Here is a 25742-nt window from a genome sequence, read left to right on the forward strand (position 1 = left end):
AATATCTGTTAAGTCCATTTGGCTCATGACTTCTCTTAGTCTGTCTACGTCTCTGTTTAATTTCTGTTTCGATGATCTGTCCATTGATGAGAGTGGGTGTTGAAATCTCCTACTATTATTGTGTGAGTTGCAATGTGTGTTTTGAGCTTTAGTAAGGTTTCTTCTACGTATATAGGTGCCCTTGTATTTGGGACATAGATATTTACGATTGAGAGTTCATCTTGGTGGATTTTTCCTTTGATGAATATGAAATGTCCTTCCTTATCTTTTTTGATGACTTTTAGTTGAAAATCGATTTTATTTGATATTAGAATGGCTACTCCAGCTTGCTTCTTCTGACCAATTGCTTGGAAAGTTGTTTTCCAGCCTTTCACTCTGAGGTAATGTCTGTCTTTGTCTCTGAGGTGTGTTTCCTGTAGGCAGCAGAATACAGGGTCCTCGTTGCGTATCCAGTTTGTTAATCTATGTCTTTTTATTGGGGAGTTGAGGCCATTGATGTTGAGAGATATTAAGGAATAGTGATTATTGCTTCCCGTTATATTCATATTTGGATGTGAGGTTATGTTTGTGTGCTTTCATTCTCTTTGTTTTGTTGCCAAGACGATTAGTTTCTTGCTTCTTCTAGGGTATAGCTTGCCTCCTTATGTTGGGCTTTACCATTTATTATCCTTTGTAGTGCTGGATTTGTAGAAAGATATTGTGTAAATTTGGTTTTGTCATGGAATATCTTGGTTTCTCCATCTATGTTAATTGAGAGTTTTGCAGGATACAGTAACCTGGGCTGGCATTTGTGTTCTCTTAGGGTCTGTATGACATCAGTCCAGGATCTTCTGGCCTTCATAGTTTCTGGCGAGAAGTCTGGTGTGATTCTGATAGGTCTGCCTTTATATGTTACTTGACCTTTTTCCCTTACTGCTTTTAATATTCTTTCTTTATTTTGTGAGTTTGGTGTTTTGACAATTATGTGACGGGAGGTGTTTTTTTTCTGGTCCAATCTATTTGGAGTTCTGTAGGGTTCTTGTATGTCTATGGGTATCTCTTTTTTTAGGTTAGGGAAGTTTTCTTCTATGATTTTGTTGAAGATATTTACTGGTCCTTTGAGCTGGGAGTCTTCGCTCTCTTCTATACCTATTATCCTTAGGTTTGATCTTCTCATTGAGTCCTGGATTTCCTGTATGTTTTGGACCAGTAGCTTTTTCCGCTTTACATTATCTTTGACAGTTGAGTCAATGTTTTCTATGGAATATTCTGCTCCTGAGATTCTCTCTTCCATCTCTTGTATTCTGTTGGTGAAGCTTGTATCTACAGCTCCTTGTCTCTTCTTTTGGTTTTCTATATCCAGGGTTGTTTCCATGTGTTCTTTCTTGATTGCTTCTATTTCCATTTTTAATTCCTTCAACTGTTTGATTGTGTTTTCCTGGAATTCTTTCAGGGATTTTTGTGTCTCCTCTCTATGGGCTTCTACTTGTTTCTTTATGTTTTCCTGGAATTCTTTCAGGGATTTTTGCGATTCCTTTCTGTAGGCTTCTACTTGTTTATTAATGTTTTCCTGTGTTTCTCTAAGGGAGTTCTTCACTTCTTTCTTGAAGTCCTCCAGCATCATGATCAAATATGATTTTGAAACTAGATCTTGCTTTTCTGGTGTGTTTGGATATTCCATGTTTTTTTGATGGGAGAATTGGACTCCGATGATGCCATGTAGTCTTGGTTTCTGTTGCTTGGGTTCCTGCGCTTGCCTCTCGCCATCAGATTATCTCTAGTGTTACTTTGTTCTGCTATTTCTGACAGTGGCTAGACTGTCCTATAAGCCTGTGTGTCAGGAGTGCTGTAGACCTTTTTCCTCTCTTTCAGTCAGTTACGGGGACAGAGTGTTCTGCTTTCGGGCGTGTAGTTTTTCCTCTCTACAGGTCTTCAGCTGTTCCTGTGGGCCTGTGTCTTGAGTTCACCAGGCAGGTCACTTGCAGCAGAAAAGTTGGTCTTACCTGTGGTCCTGAGGCTCAAGTTCACTCGCGGGGTGCTGCCCTCGGGCTCTCCGTGGCGGCAGCAACCAGGAAGATCTGTGCCGCCCCTTCCGGGAGCTTCAGTGCACCAGGGTTCCAGATGGCCTTTGGTGTTTTCCTCTGGCGTCCGAGATGTGTGTGCAGAGAGCAGTCTCTTCTGGTTTCCCAGGCTTGTCTGCCTCTCTGAAGATTTAGCTCTCCCTCCCATGGGATTTGGGTGCAGAGAACTGTTTATCTGGTCTGTTTCCTTCAGGTTCCGGTGGTGTCTCAGGTAGGGGTCCTGCCGCTCCTGGGCCCTCCCCCACGGGAGCCCAGAGTCCTTATACAGTTTCCTCTTGGGCCAGGGATGTGGGCAGGGGTGGGTAGTGTTGGTGGTCTCTTCCGCTCTGCAGCCTCAGGAGTGCCCACCTGACCAGGCGGTTGGGTCTCTCTCTCACGGGGTCTGGGAGCAGAGAGCTGCTGCACGCCGGGATCCGCGAGTGTGGGACTTCTGGTAAACACAGGACGTGCCCGGTCCTAGAGGAATTCTGCCTCCATGTGTCCCGAGCTCACCAGGCAGCTTTCTTGCAGCAGCAAAGTTGGTCTTACCTGTGGTCCCGAGGCTCAAGTTCGCTCGTGGGGTGCTGCCCACGGGCTCTCTGCAGCGGCAGCAACCAGGAAGATCAAATTTTCAGTATCTTAAATGTTAAGAGATTCCCCGCAGTCCAGACACCACCCGGACCTGAAGGGAACTGGTCAACAGTTCCCTGCACCCAAATCCCATAGGAGGGAGAGCTAAACCTTCACAGGGGCAGACATGCCTGGGAAGCCAGAAGAAACTACACTCTGCCCACATTTCTGACTCCAGAAGAAAACACTTAACGACATCTGACACCCCGGTGCACAGGGGTCTCAGGGAAAAGGTGACACAGGCCCTACTGGTGGCCACCCTCACTGAGAGCTCAAAAGCAGCCCCCCACGAGCAATTTGAGCCTAGGGACCACAGGTAAGACCAACTTTTCTGCTCCAAGCAACCTGCCTGGTGGACTCAGGACACACGCCCACAGGAACAGCTGAAGACCAGTAGACAGGAAAGACTACACTCCTGAAAGAAAACAGGAAAACAGGTCTACAGCACTCCTGACACACAGGCCTATAGGATGGTCTAGCCACTGTCAGAAATAGCAGAACAAGGTAACACCAGAGACAACCTGATGGCGAGAGGCAAGCACAGGAACTCAAGCAACAGAAACCAAGACTACATACATGGCATCATTGGAGCCCAATTCTCACACCAAAGCAAACAATGAATATCCAAACACATGGAAAAAGCAAGACCTAGATTTAAAATCACATTTGATCATGATGCTAGAGGACTTCAAGAAAGACATGAAGAACAATCTTAGAGAAATGCAGGAAAACATAAATAAACAAGTAGAAGCCTATAGAGAGGAATAAAAAAAATTCCTGAGAATTCCTGGAAAACACAATCAAACAGTTGAAGGAATTAAAAATGGAAATAGAAGCAATAAAGGAAAGACACAGGGGAACAACCCCGGATATAGAAAACCAAAGGAAGAGACAAGGAGCTGTAGATACAAGCATAACAAACAGAATACAAGAGATAGAAGAGAGAATCTCAGGAGCAGAAGGTTCCACAGAAATCATCGACACAATGGTCAAAGAAAATGGAAAATGGAAAAAGTTACTGGTCCAAAACATACATGAAATCCAGGACTCAATGAGAAGATCAAACCTAAGGATAATAGGTATAGAAGAGAGTGAAGACTCCTAGCTCAAAGGACCAGTAAATATCTTCAACAAAATCATAGAAGAAAACTTCCCTAACCTAAAGAGATGCCCATAAGCTTACAAGAAGCCTACAGAACTCCAAATAGATTGGACCAGAAAAGAAACTCCTCCCATCACATAATAGTCAAAACACCAAATGCACAAAATAAACAAGGAATAGTAACAGAGTAAGGGAAAAAGGTCAAGTAACATATAAAGGCAGACCTATAAGAATCACACCAGACTTCTCACCAGAGACTATGAAAGCCAGAAGAGCCATACAGACCCTAAGAGAACACAAATGCCAGCCCAGGTTACTCTATTCTGCAAAACTCTCAATTAACATAGATGGAGATACCAAGATATTCCATGACAAAAGCAAATTTGCACAATATCTTTCTACAAATCCAGTGCTACAAAGGTTAAAAAATGGTACAGCCCAACATAAGGTGGCAAGCTACACCCTAGAAAAGCAAGAAACTAATCGCCTTGGCAACAAAACAAAGAGAAGAAAAGCACACAAACATAATCTCACATCCAAATATGAATATAACAGGAAGCAATAATAACTATTCCTTAATATCTCTCAACATGAATGGTCTCAACTCCCCAATAAAAAGACATACATTAACAAACTGGATATGCAATGAGAACCCCGCATTCTGCTGCCTACAGGATACACACCTCAGAGACAAAGACAGACACTACCTCAGAGTGAAAGGCTGGAAAACAACTTTCCAAGCAAATGCTCTGAAGAAGCAAGCTGGAGTAGCCATTCTAATATCGAATAAAATCGATTTTCAACTAAAAGTCATCAAAAAAGATAAGGAAGGACACTTCATATTCATCAAAGAAAAAATCCACCAAGATTAACACTCAATCCTAAATATCTATACTCTAAATACAAGGGCACCTACATAAATAAAAGAAGCCACAATTACTCTTATACCTAAACCACACAAAGACCGAACAAAGAAAGAGAACTTCAGACCAATTTCCCTCATGAATTTTGACACAAAAATACTCAATAAAATTCTGGCAAACTGAATACAAGAGCACATCAAAACAATCATCCATTATGATCAAGTAGGCTTCATCCCAGGCATACAGGGATGGTTTAATATACAGAAAACCATCACCATAATCCATTATATAAACAAACTGAAAGAACAAAACCACATGATCATTTCATTAGATGCTGAGAAAGCATTTCACAAAATTGAAAAACCCCTTCATGATAAAAGTCCTGGAAAGAATAGGAATCCAAGGCCCATACCTAAACATAGTAAAAGCCATATACAGCAAACCAGTTGCTAACATTAAACTAAATGGAGAGAAACTTGAAGCAATCCCACTAAAATCAGGACTAGACAAGGCTGCCCACTCTCTCCCTACTTATTCAATATAGTTCTTGAAGTTCTAGCCAGAGCAATCAGACAACAAAAGGAGATCAAGGGGATACAGATCTGAAAAGAAGAAATCAAAATATCATTATTTGCAGATCATATGATAGTATATTTAAGTGATCCCAAAAGTTCCACCAGAGAACTACTAAAGATAATAAATACCTTCAGCAAAGTGGCTGGGTATAAAATTAACTCAAATAAATCAGTAGCCTTCCTCTACACAAAAGAGAAACAAGTTGAGAAAGAAATTAGGGAAACGACACCCTTCACAATAGTCCCAAATAATATAAAATACCTCGGTGTGACTTTAACGAAGCAAGTAAAAGATCTGTACAATAAGAACTTCAAGCCTCTGAAGAAAGAAATTGAAGAAGACCTCAGAAGATGGAAAGATCTCCCATGCTCATGGACTGGAAGGATTAATATAGTAAAAATGGCCATTTTACCAAAAGCAATCTACAGATTCATTGCAATCCCCCATCAAAATACCAATCCCATTCTTCAGACAGTTAGACAGAACAATTTGCAAATTCTTCTGAAATTATAAAAAACCCAGGATAGCTAAAACTATCCTCGAACATAAAAGGACTTCTGGGGGAATCACTATCCCTGAACTCAAGCAGTATTACAGAACAATAGTGATAAAAACTGCATGATACTGGTACAGAGACAGACAGATAGACCAGTGGAACAGAACTGGAGACCCAGAAATGAACCCACTCACCTATGGGCACTTGATTTTTGACAGAGGAACCAAAACCATCCAATGGAAAAAAGATAGCATTTTCATCAAATGGTGATGGTTCAACTGGAGGTCAACATGTAGAAGAATGCAGATCAATCCATGCTTATCACCCTCTACAAAGCTTAAGTCCAAGTGGATCAAGGACCTCCACATCAAAACAGATACACTCAAACTAATAGAAGAAAAAGTGGGGAAGCATCTCGGACACATGGGCATTGGAGAAAATTTCCTGAACAAAACACCAATGGCTTATGCTCTAAGATCAAGAATCGACAATTGGGATCTCATAAAACTGCAAAGCTTCTGTAAGGCAAAGGACACTGTTGTTAGGACAAAACAGAAACCAACAGATTGGGAAAAGATCTTTACCAATCCTACAACAGATAGAGGGCTTATATCCAAAATAGTCAAAGAACTCAAGAAGTTAGACTGCAGAGAGACAAATAACCCTATTAAAAATGGGGTTCAGCGCTAAACAAAGAATTCACAGCTGAGGAATGCCGAATGGCTGAGAAACACCTAAAGAAATGTTCAACATCTTTAGTCATAAGGGAAATGCTAATCAAAACAAACTTGAAATTTCACTTCACACCAGTGAGAATGGCTAAGATCAAAAATTCAGGTGAGAGCAAATGCTGGCAAGGATGTGGAGAAAGAGGAACACTTGTCCATTGTTGGTGGGATTCGAGACTGGTACAACCATTCCTTTTTTTTTTTTTGGTTCATTTTTTTGGAGCTGGGGACTGAACCCACGGCCTTGCGCTTCCTAGGCAAGCGCTCTACCACTGAGCTAAATCCCCAACCCCGGTACAACCATTCTTGAAATCAGTCTGGAGGTTCCTCAGAAAATTGGACATTGAGCTACCTGAGGACCCAGCTATACCTCTCTTGGGCATATACCCAAAGGATGCCCCAACATATAACAAAGACATGTGCTCCAGTATGTTCATAGCAGCCTTATTTATAGTATCCAGAAGCTGGAAAGAACCCAGATGCCCTTCAATAGAGGAATAGATACAGAAAATGTGGTACATCTACACAATGGAATACTAATCAGCTATCAAAAACAATGACTTCATGTAATTCCTAGGCAAATGGATGGAACTGGAAAATATCATCCTGAGTGAGGTAACCCAATCACAGAAAAACACACATGGTATGCGCTCATTGATAAGTGGCTATTAGCCCAAATGCTTGAATTACCCTAGATGCACAGAACACATGACACTCAAGAAGGATGACCAGATTGCGAATGCTTCACTCCTTCTTTAAAAGGGGAACAAGAATACCCTTGGCAGGGAATAGGGAGGCAAAGTTTAGAACAGAGGCAGAAGGAACGCCCATTCAGAGCCTGCCCCACATGTGGCCCATACATATACAGCCACCAAACTAGATAAGATGGATGAAGCAAAGAAGTGCAGGCCGACAGGAACCGGATGTAGATCTCTCCTGAGAGACACAGCCAGAATACAGCAAATACATAGTGAATGCCAGCAGCAATCCACTGAACTGAGAACGGGACTCCCGTTGAAGGAATCAGAGAAAGGACTGAAAGAGCTTGAAGGGGCTCGAGACCCCATATGAAGAACAATGCCAACAAACTAGAGCTTCCAGGGACTAAGCCGCTACCCAAAGACCATACATGGACTGACCCTGGGCTCCAACCTCATAGGTAACAATGAATAGCCTAGTAAGAGCACCAATGGAAGGGGAAGCCGTCGGTCCTGCCAAGACTGAACCCCCAGTGAACGTGACTGTTGGGGGGAGGGTGGTAATGGGGGAAGGATGAGGAAAGGAAACCCATATAGAAGTGGAAGGGGATGTGTTAGGGGGATGTTGGCCCAGAAACCAGGAAGGGGAATAACAATCAAAATGTAAATAAGAAATACTCAAGTTAATAAAGAGTTAAAAAAAAGTTAAAATAAAATAAAACATCTTAATTGAAATACTGATGTAAGATGTTTCCTGGAGAATGGACAAAACTTACACACAACAGGAAACCCAGCATTGAACAAACAGGGAGGAGAATCAGAAGCTCAAATTTAGCCTGAGCTACATAGTTTATATTTTGCTTATAAGAATCAAATCAACCGCAATAAAAAATTTTAAATAAAAGAGTCTTTCTGAGTGTAGAACTTTAGGTGGGTTGAATAACAATTAAAATTATCTGGGTGTGTTCTTGTTTATTTCAGTTTGGGTTTTTTTTCAGCTATAAAATAAAGATTTTAAAATCTTTCTTCTCTTTATTTTATGTATTAATATATGCAAGGGATTTGAGACATACACAAAAGGGTTCATATCATTATTTACTAAACTTTTAGTAAAACGTTATAAGGATCTCCATAGCAAAAGGCAGCAATAGAGTAGGCCAGTACCTCAAACCCCTTGACTGGAGTGCCAAATTCAGTCCAAAGTGACAATGCTGGGTTGACTGCTGGATAAGATATCAGTCTATTCAAGATCTTAAGTGTTTAATGGTGACAGAAAGTACTGTGTCAGACACAGCAATCATATTTATTATCCATTAGTAATCTCATTCTGCACCTTCTAGAAACATGGATTAAGGTATTGTAGAATGTTTTCAGATTATGAGCAGAAATAGACATAGACAGCATGGAGCTTAGTAGTGGCCTAGAATCCAAGCACTATCAACAATGGGCAAGGAAGGACATAGAGCAAGTTCTGTCACAATGAGTCCTAGATGCTAGGTTAGCATTACAACAATGGCATTGCTCCCACATGGACAAAATTATTTATCTTTCATATATATATATATATATAATTTTTAAAAATCAAGAAATACCCTAATACCTGAAGACTCCTGTTGGTCAGGTCACATTGGTCAGAAGGACAGGTGACTGACCTGCCTGCCAGCCAAAGTAATACCCTAGATTCAGTTCCCGAAGACCCATTCCACCCACCCCCACTAACAACCCACCCCAAGGCCATGCCCCTTCTGCCACCTCACTGCTCTCCTTGCAGCTAAGTTCCTGCCTACAATTCCAGAAGACTTTCAGGTGCAAGACACATTAGTCAAAAGAACAGAGACTCCCTGCTGCACCAAAGGCCAAGAGACTCCCTACTAGATAAGATGACATACTGGTCACCAGAAATCCATTCCGCAAAGACCATAAGACCAACAAAGAACCAGAACCTAAGGAACAAAACATCCATCACAAAGACTAACTTAGAAATCAACACCTAGAGCTATAATCATCCCAAACACAGATGCCTAAACACCAGTGAAAGGGTATAACCAGGGCAATATGGCACCATGAGGCTATCCTATGACAGCAAGACCTAATTATTCTAGTGCAGCCAAAGCACACAAATACACACAAAAATTCTTAAAACCAACTTTATGAAGATGATAGAACACCTTGAAGAAAAATGTTTAAGCCCTTAAGGAAATCAAGGAAAAGAAAAAAATTGGAGGAAATCAATAAATCCTTTATAGAATGACAAGAAAGCCAAGAAAAAACAAACAAACAAACAAGGGAAGAAAATTATTCAAGACCTGAAAATTGATACAGAAGCAATAGAGGGAATTCTGAGAATGGGAAATGTAAGTAAGCAAACAGGAATTACAAATGCAAGCATCATCAACAGAATAAAAGAAATAGAAAAAAGAATCTCAAGTGTTAAAGATAGAATAGCTAGATTCATCAGTCAAAGAAAATGTTAAATCTAAAGAATTTCTAGCATAAAACCTCCATGAAATCTAGGACCCTTATGAAGAGACTAAACCTAAGAATAATAGGAATAGAAGGGAAAGAATCCCAGCTCAAAAACCCAGAAAATATACTAACAAAATCAGAGAAGAAAATTTTCCTAACCCAAAGAAGGACATGCCTATTAAGGTACAAGAAGTTTACAGTACCCCAAATAGATTGGACCAGAAAAGAAAGTCCTCACATCACAAAACACTATATATAAAGAATAAAGAAAAATATTAAAAGATGCAATATTAATACTACTATTGTTGCAATATTAGAATTACATGAGGTACCTCAATTGAGATGCTAAAAGCCAGGAAGAGCTGGTCAAATGTCATGGAGACTCTAAGGGACCATGAATGCCAGCCCAGAATGCTATGCCCAGAAAAATTTTCAATGACCATAGATAAAACACAGTTAAAAGTAAACAATGTCTATCCACAAATATAGCCCTACAGAACATACTAAAAAGAAAACTGTGACCAAAGGATATTAACTTCACAGGCAGGTAAAACCATAGGCAATAAATAATCTCACACCAGCAAAACCCAAAGAAGCAAAGCACACACACACACACACACACACACACACACACACACACACAGAGAGAGAGAGAGAGAGAGAGAGAATCACAAACAACAAACAAATAACAGAAATTAAGGATTGTTGGTTATTTATATCTCCCAATATCAATGGACTAACTTCCCCAATAAAAAAAGACTTGGGCTAACAAAATGGATTAAGAAAATGAAAACAGGATCTATCTTTCTGCTGCATACAAGAAACACACCTCAACATCAGTGATAAACTTCATAGTTAAGGCTTGTAAAATTATTTTTCAAGCAAATGTGCATAAGAAATAATCTTGTGTAACTACTTTAATATCTAACAAAATAGACTCAACCAAAATTAATCAAAAGAGATGGAGAAGGACATTCCATATTCAACAAAGGGAAGGTTCACCAAAATGATAATTCAGTTCCTATTATCTATATCCTAAATGCAAGGTCAAGCTTAAATCATACATCAAGCCCCACATATTAATAGTGGAAGATGTCAGTTTATCAAAATTAAACTGAGAAATAATGGAACTAATAGATAATATGAATCAAGTATACCTAACAGATATTTACAGATTTCACTCAAACACAAAAGAGTATTTGGTTGTTCTCAGCAACTCATAGATCATTCTCAAAAATTGACCACACACTCAGTCACAAAGCAAATATAAGAAAAGTAAACTAAGCCCCAGTATCCTATCAGACCTCCACAGATTAAACCTGGATATCAACAACAGAAACTTAAGAAAGTCTACAAACTTATGGAAACTGAACAGTTCCCTACAGATCAACTTCAGGATCAAAGCAGAAATAAAGAAAGATATTAAAGACTTACTAGAATTCAATGTAAATTAATGCACAATATACCTAAACTGATGGAAAACGATAAAAGCAGTGCTAAGAGGAAAGTTCATAGCACTAAGTAGCTACATAAAGAAATTGGAGAAATCTGATACTAGCAACTTAATAGCACACCCCAAAGCGCTAGAAGAAAAAGAAACAAACACACCCAAGAGGAGTCGATGGTAGGAGTCAGGGCTGAAATCAATAAAATAGAAACAAAAACAGTACAAATAATCAACAAAACAAAGAGTTGGTTATTTGCAAAAATGAACAATATTAACAAACCCTCATCCAAGCTAACTAAAGACAGAGAATATCCAAATTAACAAAATCGCGCATTAAAAGGGGGACATAACCACAGACATCAAGAAAATACAAAAAAAATCATTACGTTTTACTTCAAAATCCTGAACTCCACAAAATGGAAAATGTAAAATAAATGGATAATCTTCTTTGATAGATACCACTTACCAAATGGCCGAGAAACAAAGAAATGTTCAGCATTCTTTCTTAGCCACCAGGAAAATGCAAATCAAAATGACCCAGATTCTGTCTTCTATCTGTTAGAATAGCTAAGATCAAAACCAGAAGTGAGAGTTCATACTGGTGAGGATGTGGAGCAAAGAGAACACTTCTCTATTGCTGGTGGGAGAGCAAACTTGCAGAGACACTTTGGAACTTAATATGGTGGTTTCTCAGATAATTGAAAATCAGTCTACCTCAAGACCTAGCTATACCACTCCTGGGCATATACCCAAAGGACACTCCATCCTAACATAAGGACACTTGCTCAACTATGTTCAGAGAAGCTTTATTCATAATAGACAGAACATGGAAACAATCTAGATGCCGTTCAACTGAAGAATGGATAAAGAAAACACAGTACATTTACACAATGGAGTATTACTCAGCTGTTGAAAAAATGCATCATCAAAGTTTCAGGTAAATTGATAGGAATAGAAAAAAATTATCCTTAGTGAGGCAAGTGAGACCCTGAAAGACAAACATGGTATGTACTTACTTATAAGTGAACTTAGGACCTAGAAAGGCTAAGTAAGAAGGAGGGTTTTAAGTAGGATACAATGATCTCCCAGGGAAAGGGAAATTAGAAAGTTAGAAAGGGAAAGACTGAGTTAGAGGACATTTCAGGGGTAAGGTGCAATGAAAACTCTATGGAACTCACAAGGGTAACTTGACCTGACTGGTCATCTTTGGTAACCACTGGAGGGATTGGGACACCAACCCAGCCACAAGACTTTGACCTACAGTTTGTCCTGCCTACAGAATGTTCTGGGACAGAAGTATAGCAGGATCTTCACCAAAGAAACCAGAGAGAGAGAGAGAGACTTTACCCAGCAACTGATGAGCACAGATGCAGTGCAACATAGCCAAACATTTAAGTGGAGCTCCAGGAGTCCTGCTGAGGAGGAAGAGGAAGGATATACCATGAGAACACAAAATCAACTGACCAGGAGTCATGGGCTCTCAAAGTGTTTAGGGAGCCTGTAGGAGTCTGATCTCAGGCCTCTGCATATATGTAAAAAATGGCTGAGTAGCTTGGTGTTCTTGTGGGAATCCTAACAATGGTAGCAGGGGCTTTCCCTGATTCTTTTGCTTACTTACAGGACTCTTTTCTTCCTACTGGGTTGCCTTGTCCAGCCTTGCTGTGATGGTGTGTTCCTAGTTGTATTATGTATTTGGTTGCTGTCCTTGAGAGGCATACTCTTTTCTGAGGGTAGTTGGAGGGGTGGATCTGGGGAGAGAGGAGGTTAGGAAGATGAGATTGGGGAAGGATAAAATGGGAAATTGTGGTTAGGGTGTAATGTATGAGAGAAGAATAAATAAGTAAATAAATAAAAACTAAATAAACCAAGAAAGATTTTAAAATAATTAAGATCTAAGTGAAGATGAAATAATAACTTCAAATAAATGACGAAAAAAGTTATAAAATAAATATAATTGGTACAATCACCCTTCCTCTGGAAACATACTGCCCTTTTTCTGCTATCTTTCTGTGATTAGCACCACCACAAAAACGATTTGGAGAGAAACGTTTTTTTCTTTTGGTCTACAGGCTATTGTGCATCCTGGATGAAAGCCAATGTAGAAGCTAGAAGAAGATACCAGTGGAGTAAAGCTGCTTACTGGTTTACATCCCATTGCTTGCTCAGTGATCTTATACAAACCCAGGGTACCACCTACCCAGGGAGTGACACCACCCACAGTAGGCAAGGCCCTCCCATTATCAATCAATAATCAAAAACTAACCCCACAGACCAATCTGATAGATGTAATTCCTGAACTGGGGTCTCAGGTAACTCTTTGTCAAGTAGACAAAAACTGACACAGATACCAGACTTCTTCTTATTCTGTACAAGAAGCCACAACAATATATAATTTTTTGAATAAATATCTGATTCCAAGAACTATACTTTCAGAGAACATCTCTGAACTTCATTACTAGAAAAACTTCTGTGAACATGTAGAGTGCCTAAAACCAGGAGGCTGAGACATGGTGTTCTCTCCTGAGCACAAAACAAGCTCTTTCTATACCTATGCTGCCACAGCCTTCTGCCATTGATGCTCTTTCTCCTTTCCCCGTGGGAGAGCTAAAGAAAACATGATATGAAAGACTTTCTATTTGAGAGGAAAAGATAGCATTTTTAATCCGGGTATTTTTATATTGTGATTAGTCTAAGGTTGACCTAAAGATCAGAAATCATACAAGAAAATATTTAATACATGAATATTTCAAATCATGATTTTTACTCTAGGAAAGTATACCATAAATAAATTCAAGAAAATGTATATGTAATATACAGGACTAATATGTCTAATCACTACCATGTACTTTTGAATCTATTTTTATTAAAAAGGAACAATTTAGTTTTTTAGTCAAAAGACCATACAAAATAATGCAAGTACTCACTAATGAAAATTTCCAATCTCACTAATGATCAAAAGACAATAAAATAACACATTTTCATCTGCTTGTCAAGTATTGATATTATTAATACTTAAAAGGATGTAATTTATTTCCTCATGTCATTATTAGAGAGTGCAAATTGTTACAAATTTTCTGAAAAAAAATCTGAAATTATGTATCAAATTCAAAAGGTTTGCTTTCAAACAGTCATTCCAGCACAAGGATGTATCTAAGAAACTAATTTGACAACACTCAATGAGTTTTAAGCAAGTTATTTATTAAAAAATTATTTAAAATAATGACAGCTTTTAAGCAACTTATGTATTGATCAAATTATATTATTTAAGCATCATAAAATATTCTCATTCTTAAGAAAATAGCATGTCAATATTTAAAACATTGTTCTTGATGTATTACTGTGGTTCTATAACAGAACAAAATAATTTATAGCATTATACAACTCATTTTCACACTTTTTTAATACTATGTTTAAAAACAGACAGGAAATATCAAAAATCCATAAGAAGGGTTGGAGAGATTCCTCAATGATTAAGAGCATATATTGCTCTTACAGTGGACCTGAGTTCTTTTGGCAGGATTCCAAGGTCCCCTGACCTCCTCAGACATCTGCACTTACACACACACACACACACACACACACACACACACACACACACACACACAAAGGGAAAGTACTGTGGTAAGTGAAAAATTGGAACAGTCCATTAAAATTAACATGGTTATTTTTCTTTTGTTTTCATGACCTTCTGTCAATGAGCCTTGCTTTATTCTTTTAATAATTATGTGAAACAGCAAAAGATTTTATATTAAAACATAAAAATGTTCTTCTTTTTAATAAGCTCATAAACAACTATAGGGGAGACTATTTGTTTTTATAAAACAATTTTGGTTTTATTTCTGCTGTTATAGAAAGATACACCAATCTTTTCAGTATTGCTTGTTCATATCTAAAATAAATTAGTTGTTTCTAAAATTTATTATTAAAATACAAAATACAGGACCCGGCTCTTATAAATTATAAGCAGGTGCTATAAGTGGGTGCATAGGACAATTTCTGTTTGAAAAAGCATGGGTAGCTTAGAGTTAATATCTTATGTGTACTATTAAATTAACTATTTCTGAAAATGTATTCAATATCATGGTGTCTATATATACCAAAATGTGATGACACATTATTACTGAACAAATTATAATTATAAACAAAAAAAGAAAAGTGAAAGATCCCAAGGTTAACAACAAATCTTGTGGGCCACAACATATTGTTTGGTACATACATAAAATATGGATCCTTTATACAATAATTTTCAAATCTCCAATCCTGTTCTTGAAACACACACACTGAAAACTGGTTGGTTATTTTAGTATCCATGCCCACGCTTTCTTCTGGGAAGCTGCCAATCCTATCAAGAGCTGGCCCTTGGAAACAGGATTAAATTAACAGCAGATATCACTTTTTGAACCATTGGTAGATATTAATATGACAGAGTTGAACTAATCTAAATTCATTAAATTGGAATAAAAGGGTTACCTCCAAGAGAGTTTAAATTGCATAGTCAAAACTTAAAATATTTCCATGTTCTTCTCAGTAATCACTTTTTTAAGTACTCTAGTCTTTCTTAAATATGAATTATAAAGTGTCCAGCTCTCTCCTTTATTCTTAGAGATCTCTAGAAGCACTGGAGAAACCCAGATAAAAATATGCACAGCGGCATAACCTAGATTACACAAGCCCCAATTCTTTACCTGCCTTCTTGAGCCTCCTCCACAACATTAGTGAAAATTCATAAAAATTCAAATTAGCAGATTTTAAAAACCCATGAGTGTTAGATTGCTAATGAGAATATATACTGGTTCAACTGCTCTACAGGGCAATAGATAGCAACATTCTAAATATCCTCCATGTTCTTTGCAGTAGTAGTTGCACATAACTATTTATATTCAGTCAGTATTATTTGAGCCATGCCGGATTTGCTATTCTAATCCACAATGCACCCATTCATCCACAAGCCTTAAAGCCATAGTAGATATAAGCAGTCTTTTAATTTAGTGATTATCAATGATTTCTAACCAAGGCCCCAAGGGATTATTTAGAATTGTGACAATGTTTATAGCTCTAGTGGGTGGTTTATAATGCTTGTAATGCCTACTATTTTCTAGGAAAAATAAAAAAAAGAACTGTAGTTCCAAGGGCAATGCATGAATTCATCTGAGCTCATCACTAGTTTATGGCTCATTGCAATGGCCCTGACTAATGCCACAGAGAAGGGCCTTGTCCTAGGTCAAAGCCACACCTTGGAGTCATGAACAGATAATTCATGGCTAATACAGAAAACAAATGCCTGAAGCATATGCTTCAATTTGCAACAATCCCTTGGGCCCCACCTTATACCCATAGCATCCTACAGCATAGGTAGAGAGACCTCCATTTCTATGCTATTGCAGGTAAGATTTCCTAGCTCTCTATTCTGCCATTTGTCTCATTAGAGAACTATCTCCTATAAACACATATCAGTAAAACTTCTGCACTCAACTGTTTCCTCCCAGTGTCCCTACAGTGCACAATCTACGCAATGTCCACAAAGATGCACTTCTTTGACTATGCCTTCATATGACAGAGGAGCGAAGATGATCCAAAGAGGGTAAGGATCGAGTCTAAAATACAAATAAGGCTAGTCCAGCACTCACTGCACAAAGACGTGATAAATTAGAGAAATAAAGAACTGGAAAAAAAATGAAATCCGACGTTCACGGCAGAGCATCCTAAGCCAAGTGAAATGGCAAAAAGCAAACATTTCCACCTGACCATGTGAAAAAGTTATCTAGTGCTAGAGTCTGAGAGTCAACAATCATAGTCTACTAGGGCAGCAGACACTGGAGGAGTATTTCGGTTTGGGAAGCCAGGAAAAAGACTGGAAATTTTTCTCTTATAAGCAAGCAACTGGAGCTGGGAAGTGACTCATTTAATATGGACACTGACTGCCAAGCCCAGGGACCTGAGCTTTAATCCTAGAACACCCATAGTGAAGGGGAGAACTAACTCCTGCAAGGTATCCTCTGACTTTGATTACATAATAAAATGTAGCATAATAAATAAATGATGAATAGTAAGTGTAATAATTTTTAGTTTAAAAACAGCTTGTAGGATATGGAAACTATTCAGTAGGAGTTTTTTTTTTTTTTCAAAAATTTTTATTAAATCATTACCATAAAGCACTACATGGTAAAAATCATTTAATCAATTTTCCAAAATTAAGAAGTCTGCCCTACAACAAGTTTTAAAGGTAAAATATATATGTTATATTCTGTATGAGCACCTTGTAAGCATCCCAACATACTTTATATGAGAGGTCCCTACCTTCATTTTTATAAAAATGTTCTTTTCAGATAATGATTTCTGAGTTAATCAGAAACAAACTATAACAGTCATAATCTTATTTAATTTGATGTTTATTTTTACCTTATAATGGCACATTAATACACAGAAATTGGGCATATTTTGTGATTTCTATTTCTCCAGAAGAGCTGCGTGAATATGACATGAGATGATAATAGATAAGAAAAGAATTAAGAACTTTCTTCAATAACCAACTATTATTATCATGATTATTGTATCAGTAGGAGTTTTTATTTTAAACATGAATAATGAACCAGAACTTCATCTACAATGCGCATTTCTTTCTCTAGAAATCACAGTTAATCAAACACTCACTGTCTACCAACATAGTCCCTTTTATGCCCAGCATTCTCTTTCTGGACATTTGTCAACATGACTTTTTCATGGGCAATGTTTCTACTCTTATTTTAATGCAGTTCTTACATAAACTATTACATTACTTCTATTTTGTAATGTTTATACTTACACTCTCTTTATTCTATGTTATATGCAGAAGTTTTACCTGTTTTTTTTTTCTTTTTCAAGTAACAGTGTAAAAAGAACTACCACATTGCCAAGCATTCCATTCATGAGCTAACAACCACCCCTTCCTCTCCAAAACAGGAAAATAAAATATGAACATTTGTGGATTCAAAAAAGTTCACACTTGGAAAGCAAAATTAAAGCAAGGAAATTAGTAAGGCTTTATATTTTTACATAAAAGGAAAAATTGCCTTTTACCATATTGCCTTTCTTAATTTTCTGAGAATCAAATTAGTACCTTAAAGAAAGAATAGAGCAGACTAAATGAATGGAATCATTACCAAAGCCAATGTGAACAGGAGAATTTCTGCAAAGTCTCATTTGAAAAGAATTTGATATTTTAATGTGAAAATTTACAGAAGTCCTTTGAGTTTAACTAAGTGTCTCAAAATATTATGCCAAATACTTAACATTTATTTTTAAATCTTTTGAATAACACTTTAACTGTATACGTGTCCAAAAACAATCCTGAAAAGGATAATTTCTCTAGCTTGCAATAAAAGTGGCCTGCTTTTCAAAGTCTGGGAGGTAATATGAACAAATACTAGATTCTTATTTCTTTGTGATAGGAAACAAATTTTGTCCAATACCTCCATGGAAGGTACTAAGTTGGATTTACTGCTAATAATTTTCTCAACTTATTGTTCGTCTGTATGAAGGGACAAGAGAAAGAAATCAAACCTTAGGACTTACTTTCTACTGTGTTGCCTCATCCAGCCTTAATGTGAGGATATGTGCCTAGTCTAACTGCATCTTGTTATACTAAGTTCAGTGGTATTACTGGGAGGCCAGCTGTTTTTTGAAAAGAATATATATATATTTTTTTCTTGTATATACTCATATATATTCTTGTATATACTCTTATATATATATTCATATATATGCATATATATGGCAACTTTTGAAAAAAGCTTCTGATTGGCAGGCATTATTGTCAGATCCTGTTCTTTCATGCAGATTTTGGTTTTACATCAAAGCACAATATAATATTATTTTAGTCATCCTCTGATTCACTGACCACAATTTTTTCCTATAGCACACAACAATCATATGTTTAATTAAATCTGTAAAAAGTAATAAGCATCCTACATTTCAAGGACAACAATATAGACCTCCTCCTGTGTTAAATATATCCCAGTTCATGGGTAAGCTGACAATTCAAAGGCTAAACTACAGAAGTCGGGACAACTTGGCTTTGTTGGTTTCCCAGTTTCGCAGTTTGCAATCTTTCTATTTCTTTGGGGTAGTGAGGCATCATAACAGGGACAGACTGTACCATCCCACAGAACAAGAACTGAAGCAGCAGCAGCTTTCTCCAAAACTGAGACTGTTTTGCAAATGTACATGCTCTAGTTAGGGCTAAGGTTATTTCTTCAAATGCTAATAGAAGTTAATTTGGTCACCAGTTCAGTTGAATTTAGAAACTGTCTTTTCTCTCTTGCCTGAAAGATCTGGTCATACTCCTACGTTCTGCTCCCAACTGTTAGTTTCTGAATCAAGTATTTATTCCCTTGTATGAAATTATCACTTGACATTGATCAGTATGTTTGGCACAGCGTAATTCCACAGATACTTTTAGAAAGTAGCAATGCCTCGATGTCCTTGTGTGTTGGTTCTTCTCTCACAGTTCACTCTGTCTTTTAATGTCCGGCTATCTCTGCCACCACCACATGTCACTTTGAAGAACAGTTTTGTGATCAAGAAACTAAAGTACTTGACACCATGTATAGTTGTGGAAATAGATTCTTGTTGATGATTTCTATAAAGTCTGCTCAATTTATACCCTTTCTCTTGTCCTTGGGATAAAAATTAAAGTCTCTCGGTTTAGTATGCAAGGGCTCCACCATCTGTCTTTTGCTTTAATCTGCTAAGATCTTCTTTCCCCACTGACGTCTGTCCTACAAATTGGTGAAGGTCAATTTCTTCCCACTGTAGGAAACTCCAAGTTCTTGGTTGCCCATTCTACTTCTTGTCTAAATGCTCTAGAAGAATCTGCATCCCTACCCAATACACATACATACATACACAAACATACACACACACACATACATACACAAACACACAAACACACACACACACACACACACACACAAACATACATTTTTGTATGACACTTTCCCCCAAAGTTGATATATTCCCTGTAGGAGAGAATCTCATTTGACTAAGGAGGTAAATAAAGCCTCCCATGTTTGGGAGAAGAAACACTTGGGAGATATTTGAGGGTCCCCCACCTCTAGCAGCATAGAAAAAAATTGAACAACTCAGGGGAGAAGACTGACAGGAGACTACAGTTGATTGTCCAGATGGATGTTGTGAGATCATTATTTTGATATTTCATGGGTTTTCTTTCTGGGGTGAGACAATATGTATGGTTGTGTGTGTGTGTGTGTGTGTGTGTGTGTGTGTGTGTGTGTGTGTGTGTGTATGTGTGTGTGTGTGTGTGTGTATTTGTATCTCCCAGAAAAACAAAAAGAACATGGAATTTGTCATTGCCTGATAGAATTATATTGCCAGTCTTCACTGGGACATTTTTTAAAAGAATCAAACATACATTTTGAGAGGTTTGAATAGGAGTATTTATGTAAAATAAATTTAAGGAAGAGAGTAATATAGTCTGTTTTGTGACTATGCCAGACAGAAGACAAAGCCTTAAGGAAATATCTCCTCGTAGACAACAGATGCAGACTTAGAAAGGAGCTCATGCTAATGATTTGTTCATCTCTTCAGTGGTATAGACAAAAGGGACCAGATATTAATGATGTCAATGAATTTCATCACAGGACATTGGAACATTAAATGCTTCTATCAGAATCAACATAGTATACTTCATTGAGAAAGTCTTGTAAACAAACAAACTAGTATAACAAAGGGACACACACCTAAAACCCCAGCTTCCATGAGCTCAAGCCAACCAAGGCAACACCCTGTCTCATTGTGTGAGTGTGTACACATGTGTGCATGTGCATGGCTGTGCATGTGCACACATGAGAGTGTTTATGTGTAAATGTAGTCAATAAAATTAAGTGATGTGTTCATTGATTTTCTTAGTGCTATTGATCAATACAATAGAAAGTCTTAGAAATCTGAAAGTCTTAGAAAAAGAAAGACTAGAAAGGATCATAGAACAAAATGGCAGCCCCAAAAATGCATTTTTTAAATTTGCCGGTGTTATCTATGGAGGCTTTGAATTATATCCATAACTTCATTCTTTGCTTTCTATTACTTACAACATACTAGTCCTAACTATGCTACTAAGTGAAACGCTTCTTAATTCTTTGAATGCAGGCACAAGGTCAACATTATTTTATAGCAAGATGGCTGTACCACGCCACAGTTTCTTAATCAAAGATGACTCCCACCAAGACATCCCTAGAGTAGCATTTTTTTCAACATACAAAGACTTTTACAAACATACTATATCCAACATGGAAGGAATATCAGGTGCAGAAAACATAGATACTGCTAAATATTCTTCAGTGCCCAGGACTGCTCCATCCTCGCACTCACCAGCATCATGTACCATCACCTCCCATTACTGAACAACCTAATCCAGGGTATTAATAGTGCTGCTGATGAGAAACCCAGGTGTAAATAATCTACTAATTCCTTCATCTCTAGCATTCTCTTGTTCTGTATTTTTAGGGTCACAAGAAATTATATTAACTTCAGTGAAAAACTCTCTCCTTTAATATTGGCAACATTAATATCTACATAGCCTATAAGAAAATAAAGTAAAATAATTTTTATAAATTCTGAAACAGAAATGTTATTATGGCCAAACTAATTCTTCATTCTGTGTAATCATTCCAGTTTTTTATGAGAATTCTGTAAACTCTTTAACCTAGTAACTGTCCCTACAAACTACATTTTATACAACGCAGCTAAGTTTCTTTCATGATAAAGTTAAAACACTAACTCAAAAGAAAATATATCTGGTTAAATGCAATTGTTCTACCAATGCCCTCAAATATTTTCTTCATAATTAACACTGTAGACTCACCAAAAATTGGATCTGACAACTTTTTTAGTAAAAACAAGTACCAAAGCCTCAGAAAACACATCAGCTATGTCCCTAGAATTACATCCTTTGATTTGATCTGGTCTAATTCTTTCAGCTGGAACCTGCATACTTGAGAGAGAGGCAGAGGGAGAAGGAGAGGGACAGGGACAGGGACAGGGACAGGGACAGGGACAGGGACAGGGACAGGGACAGGGACAGGGAGAGAGGGAGAGGAAGAGGGAGAGAGGGAGAGGGAGAGGAAGAGGGAGAGAGGGAGAGGAAGAAGGAGAGAGAGGGAGAGGGAGAGGGAGGGAGAGGGAGAGGGAGAGGGAGAGGGAGAGGTAGACGATATTTCCCACTAGAGCTTTGGTGAGTGTTTCCCAAAACACTTATGTTGTGAAATTTTGGATTGTTCTTGAGGATTCTTCAGGATCATTAGGCTTTTTATGTTCCTAATTTTAAACAGACATGGTAGCAGAAACCATGATCTTACATTAGTATTAATGAGTACATACTTAGCAAATCACAGGAAAAATAAGTAATCATGATTTTCATCATGATTTGAATATGTGAGAACTCAGTAAAACTGAAGACACAAAATGTAATTAAGGGTAACAGAACTGGTAAGAGATAACTTTTCAAGTGTTTCAGTAGACAAAAATTCAAAATAAAATAGCAGTGGCACATTTACAACAACCTAGTTCAAACTATATTATTTAGTAATGGAATCTCCAAAGCCCCTCTGCTCACATGCGTGATGTTTGTGAAGGATCTGATACAGAGCATATACCTTAACACATGCCAGTCATTGTCAAGAAAAGTGATCTAGAAATTACTCCATAGTCTAAAACAGGAATTGGCAAATGAGCACTGTCAGGGAACCCAATCCCCTTGGCTTTGTTCCCAGGGATTCAGCCATACACCATTCATTCACACATTATCTAGGATTCTTTTATTCTCTATAATATTATGATACAGCCAAGAGGACCTAATTCAAACACTAACACCATGCTATATGAATCAGTTTACAGTTTAACTAAATAAGTCTCTCTTTCCTCAAAAAGCATCCATCTCCAAACAAAGACAGAAGAGCAAAGTTGAGTCCTTGTCTCTGAAAACCATACGGCTGTAAAGCCTAAAATATTTAGAATCTAAGCCTTCACTGTTTCTAAAGACCTGTTGCCTTGAGGGATAGGGTTGGCAATAAGTAATTGATAGAGTACAAGTTCCTTCTGCATAAATAGGAGTGCTTGTTTCTCTAAAGGGTCTTGACTCTAAAAGGGCATGAAGTGAATGGACAAAGTAAACAAATGACTAATCCTTCAAAGAGATGGGGGAAATAGTTCTTCAAGTATTATATTCCCCTCATTGCTACCTATTAAGTGCATTATTATCAAATGTTGCATTCTTCTCAAGCCACTGGCATGGAGGTTGTCTCTTCTGCAGATTTAAAATAAAATCATCTCGAAACCATTCTTGGGCAACCTCACTGAGTTGTAACTAAGAGGGAAAACACTGGAAAATGGATAGGTCTGTTAAGATTATGTCTTGACTCTGCCATCAATAACAGTGTGACCCTGGCAAAACCCTTTCTCTGAACTTCAGTTTACTAACCTACAAAACAGATCTAAATACATATACATACATATATATATGTATATATATGTATATATATGTGTGTATATGTATATATATATATATATTTAGTGGGACAGTAAAGATACTAAGAGCACTGATAATCTCTGGGAACTAACTATTGTGCACACTAGTACTCCCCAAACTGCATTCTTTCAAATGAGAGAGGGAAAAAGAAACTCTCAACCAACTTCCTAAAGAGAAACTAAAGCACTCAAACTGGAATAGCATAATTAGCATCGGATCATTTTAGGATTAAGCTATTTAAATCCTGATTCTGATCACTAAATATCACCGATAATTGCCCCCTCCCCAAATTTTTAAAATTATATGAAGTGGTCTCATCCCCCATTTGACTGTTCTACTGCAGGGTTTTATTTCAGAGTTGCCTTCACTGTTTTCAATGCTTCCTCACTGCAGATGTGCGTTCAAAATCAGCAATGGCGCCTTGTGAGACTTCCTGGGGTGGCAGTACAGAAGCGACTGTCTCAGCTTTAAGCCCCACCCACGTGTGCCTTCACAATTTGAGTACCTAGATCAATGTGAGGCCAGCTGCCTACTAGCACATACAAGAATGCACAGAATGAAAAACCTGAAAGAGCCAGACATTATTCTATTTTCTATCACATTGAAGAGCCAGACATTATTCTATTTTCTATCGCGTTGAAATGCAGTCCAAACATTTTATGGTATATTCTACTGTGTAAAATACTATTATCTGGGGGAATGAAAATATGCATTTTTTTCCAATTTCTCTTTACCCTCACCCAAGAGAACTCAAAAGCCCCAAAAACAGGCTCACCTTAACTTCAGGCTCAGGGTCACCTTCTGCAGCTAGAGAACCTTCAATCCTCTTTAGTGGTTGTGGAGTCGCCCACCCCACCCTTCTTGTCTGCCTAGCTCTGCCCCCAGAGCACTCTCCCAATCATAGTTGCCCTGACAGGCTCAAATAATTAGTGGTCCCTCTTCTCACTCCTCACAACATTATGAATTCTCTAGCCTACTTCTCTGTGGGAGCAGCAGGACCCTTGTAGTAGCACCCCTGAGGACCAGGACCACCTAGCTCGGGGAGCTGCCAGGATTGGCAAGACTCCTGGGACAACCGCCAGAAGGTTCTCTGGGATATGTTTGCTTCCCACTGTGACGTTGAGGAGTATCTGTTTTCGAACGTTCTCTGTTCTGTTCAACATAGTTAGCCTAGAACCAAAGGTTGTTCTACTCTGGTTGCGTTGCTTAGCCAAAGAGGGAGTTCCATAGAATGTATCTCGATAATGTCTACCCCCAGTCTCCTCCTAACTTGTCATCTCTTCCACATTCTCATCTTTCTTTTCTTGATAACCCACTAAGTCCAATTTGCACTGTCCATATGCTCACAGGAAAGTGGTTGACGACCTTGTTTATTTGTTGAGCATATTTCCAAGAAGTGAGTGAAAAGTGATGTTACAAAATTTAACTTTCAGTCACAAGAATTGTAGCCAGACACCTTTTCATGGTACCAAAATTTTGGTTCAGCACAAAATAGCATTGGCTCTGACTTTATAAAAAAATAATTAAGAATAACTATTTAGGAAAAAGTTAGGGATTTCTATTGGTGACGTAGCAGTTCTAGGGTCTCTCTGTAACTTCACGAATCCCAGGTAGTTGGCTAGGTTTCCAGTACTGAGCATGATTTTCCTTTTGTCGGTCAGGTCTAAAGTCCTCAGTGAGAGGCTTGTTATGGTCAAGGTATATATGCCACTACCATACCCATAGGGTAATCATGCCATCCTGGTTGGTCATACTTGCACTTCTTAAGCATTGTAGCCACATAAGACTATTGGTGGCTTCCTTTTTTGGGAAGCTTGTATAGCACTTTCTGGTATCATAAAAGACAGTCCTCAGGAAGAAGGCATTCAGTTCATATCTACCTTGGGTCTTCTGTGGTCCTGAGTACAAATGCTTTGTGTGTTCATCAATAGGACCTTACCTTCCGTCTCTAGGGTTGGGGGCACCCACGGGCAATATCAATAGCCTATAATGCTTGGAAGTATCTTGGAGAGCCTTGACCAACAACTCAAAAGAGACATCACCACCACCACCACCACCACCACCACCACCATTATAATCATTGAGTCTACTCTGAGAGTAGACTTGCCTGGTATGGAGCATGCTATGTGGATACATAGACCAGGCTAGCCTTGATCTCACAAAGATCTGCCTGCTTC

At 38.1% G+C, this 25742-nt stretch overlaps 1 long non-coding RNA gene and 1 other non-coding gene across 3 annotated transcripts in view; one reads left to right on the forward strand and one right to left on the reverse strand.

Annotated features, from left to right (window-relative positions):
• The window catches only part of LOC147999431 (uncharacterized), a 171751-nt gene extending 147105 nt beyond the window's left edge, over window positions 1–24646 (reverse strand). Inside the window, exons 1-2 of one of the 2 annotated variants that reach the window (XR_015644110.1) lie at window positions 24341–24628; window positions 12664–12793 (exon numbers count right to left, since the gene is read on the reverse strand). This is a non-coding gene — a long non-coding RNA (uncharacterized LOC147999431). Of the gene's footprint in view, window positions 1–12663; window positions 12794–24340 lie in introns of both variants that reach the window. The other variant, XR_015644109.1, reaches the window with a different exon arrangement.
• On the forward strand, window positions 13462–13669 carry U3l14 (Small nucleolar RNA U3 like 14). The gene has a single exon (XR_015644465.1). It is a non-coding gene; the product is annotated as a small nucleolar RNA U3 (small nucleolar RNA).
• Window positions 24647–25742: the final 1096 nt, after the last annotated feature.

This window comes from Rattus norvegicus, chromosome 19 (assembly GCF_021556685.1).
Source record: "Rattus norvegicus strain SHRSP/BbbUtx chromosome 19, alternate assembly SHRSP_T2T, whole genome shotgun sequence".
NCBI classification, from domain to species: Eukaryota; Metazoa; Chordata; class Mammalia; order Rodentia; family Muridae; genus Rattus; species Rattus norvegicus.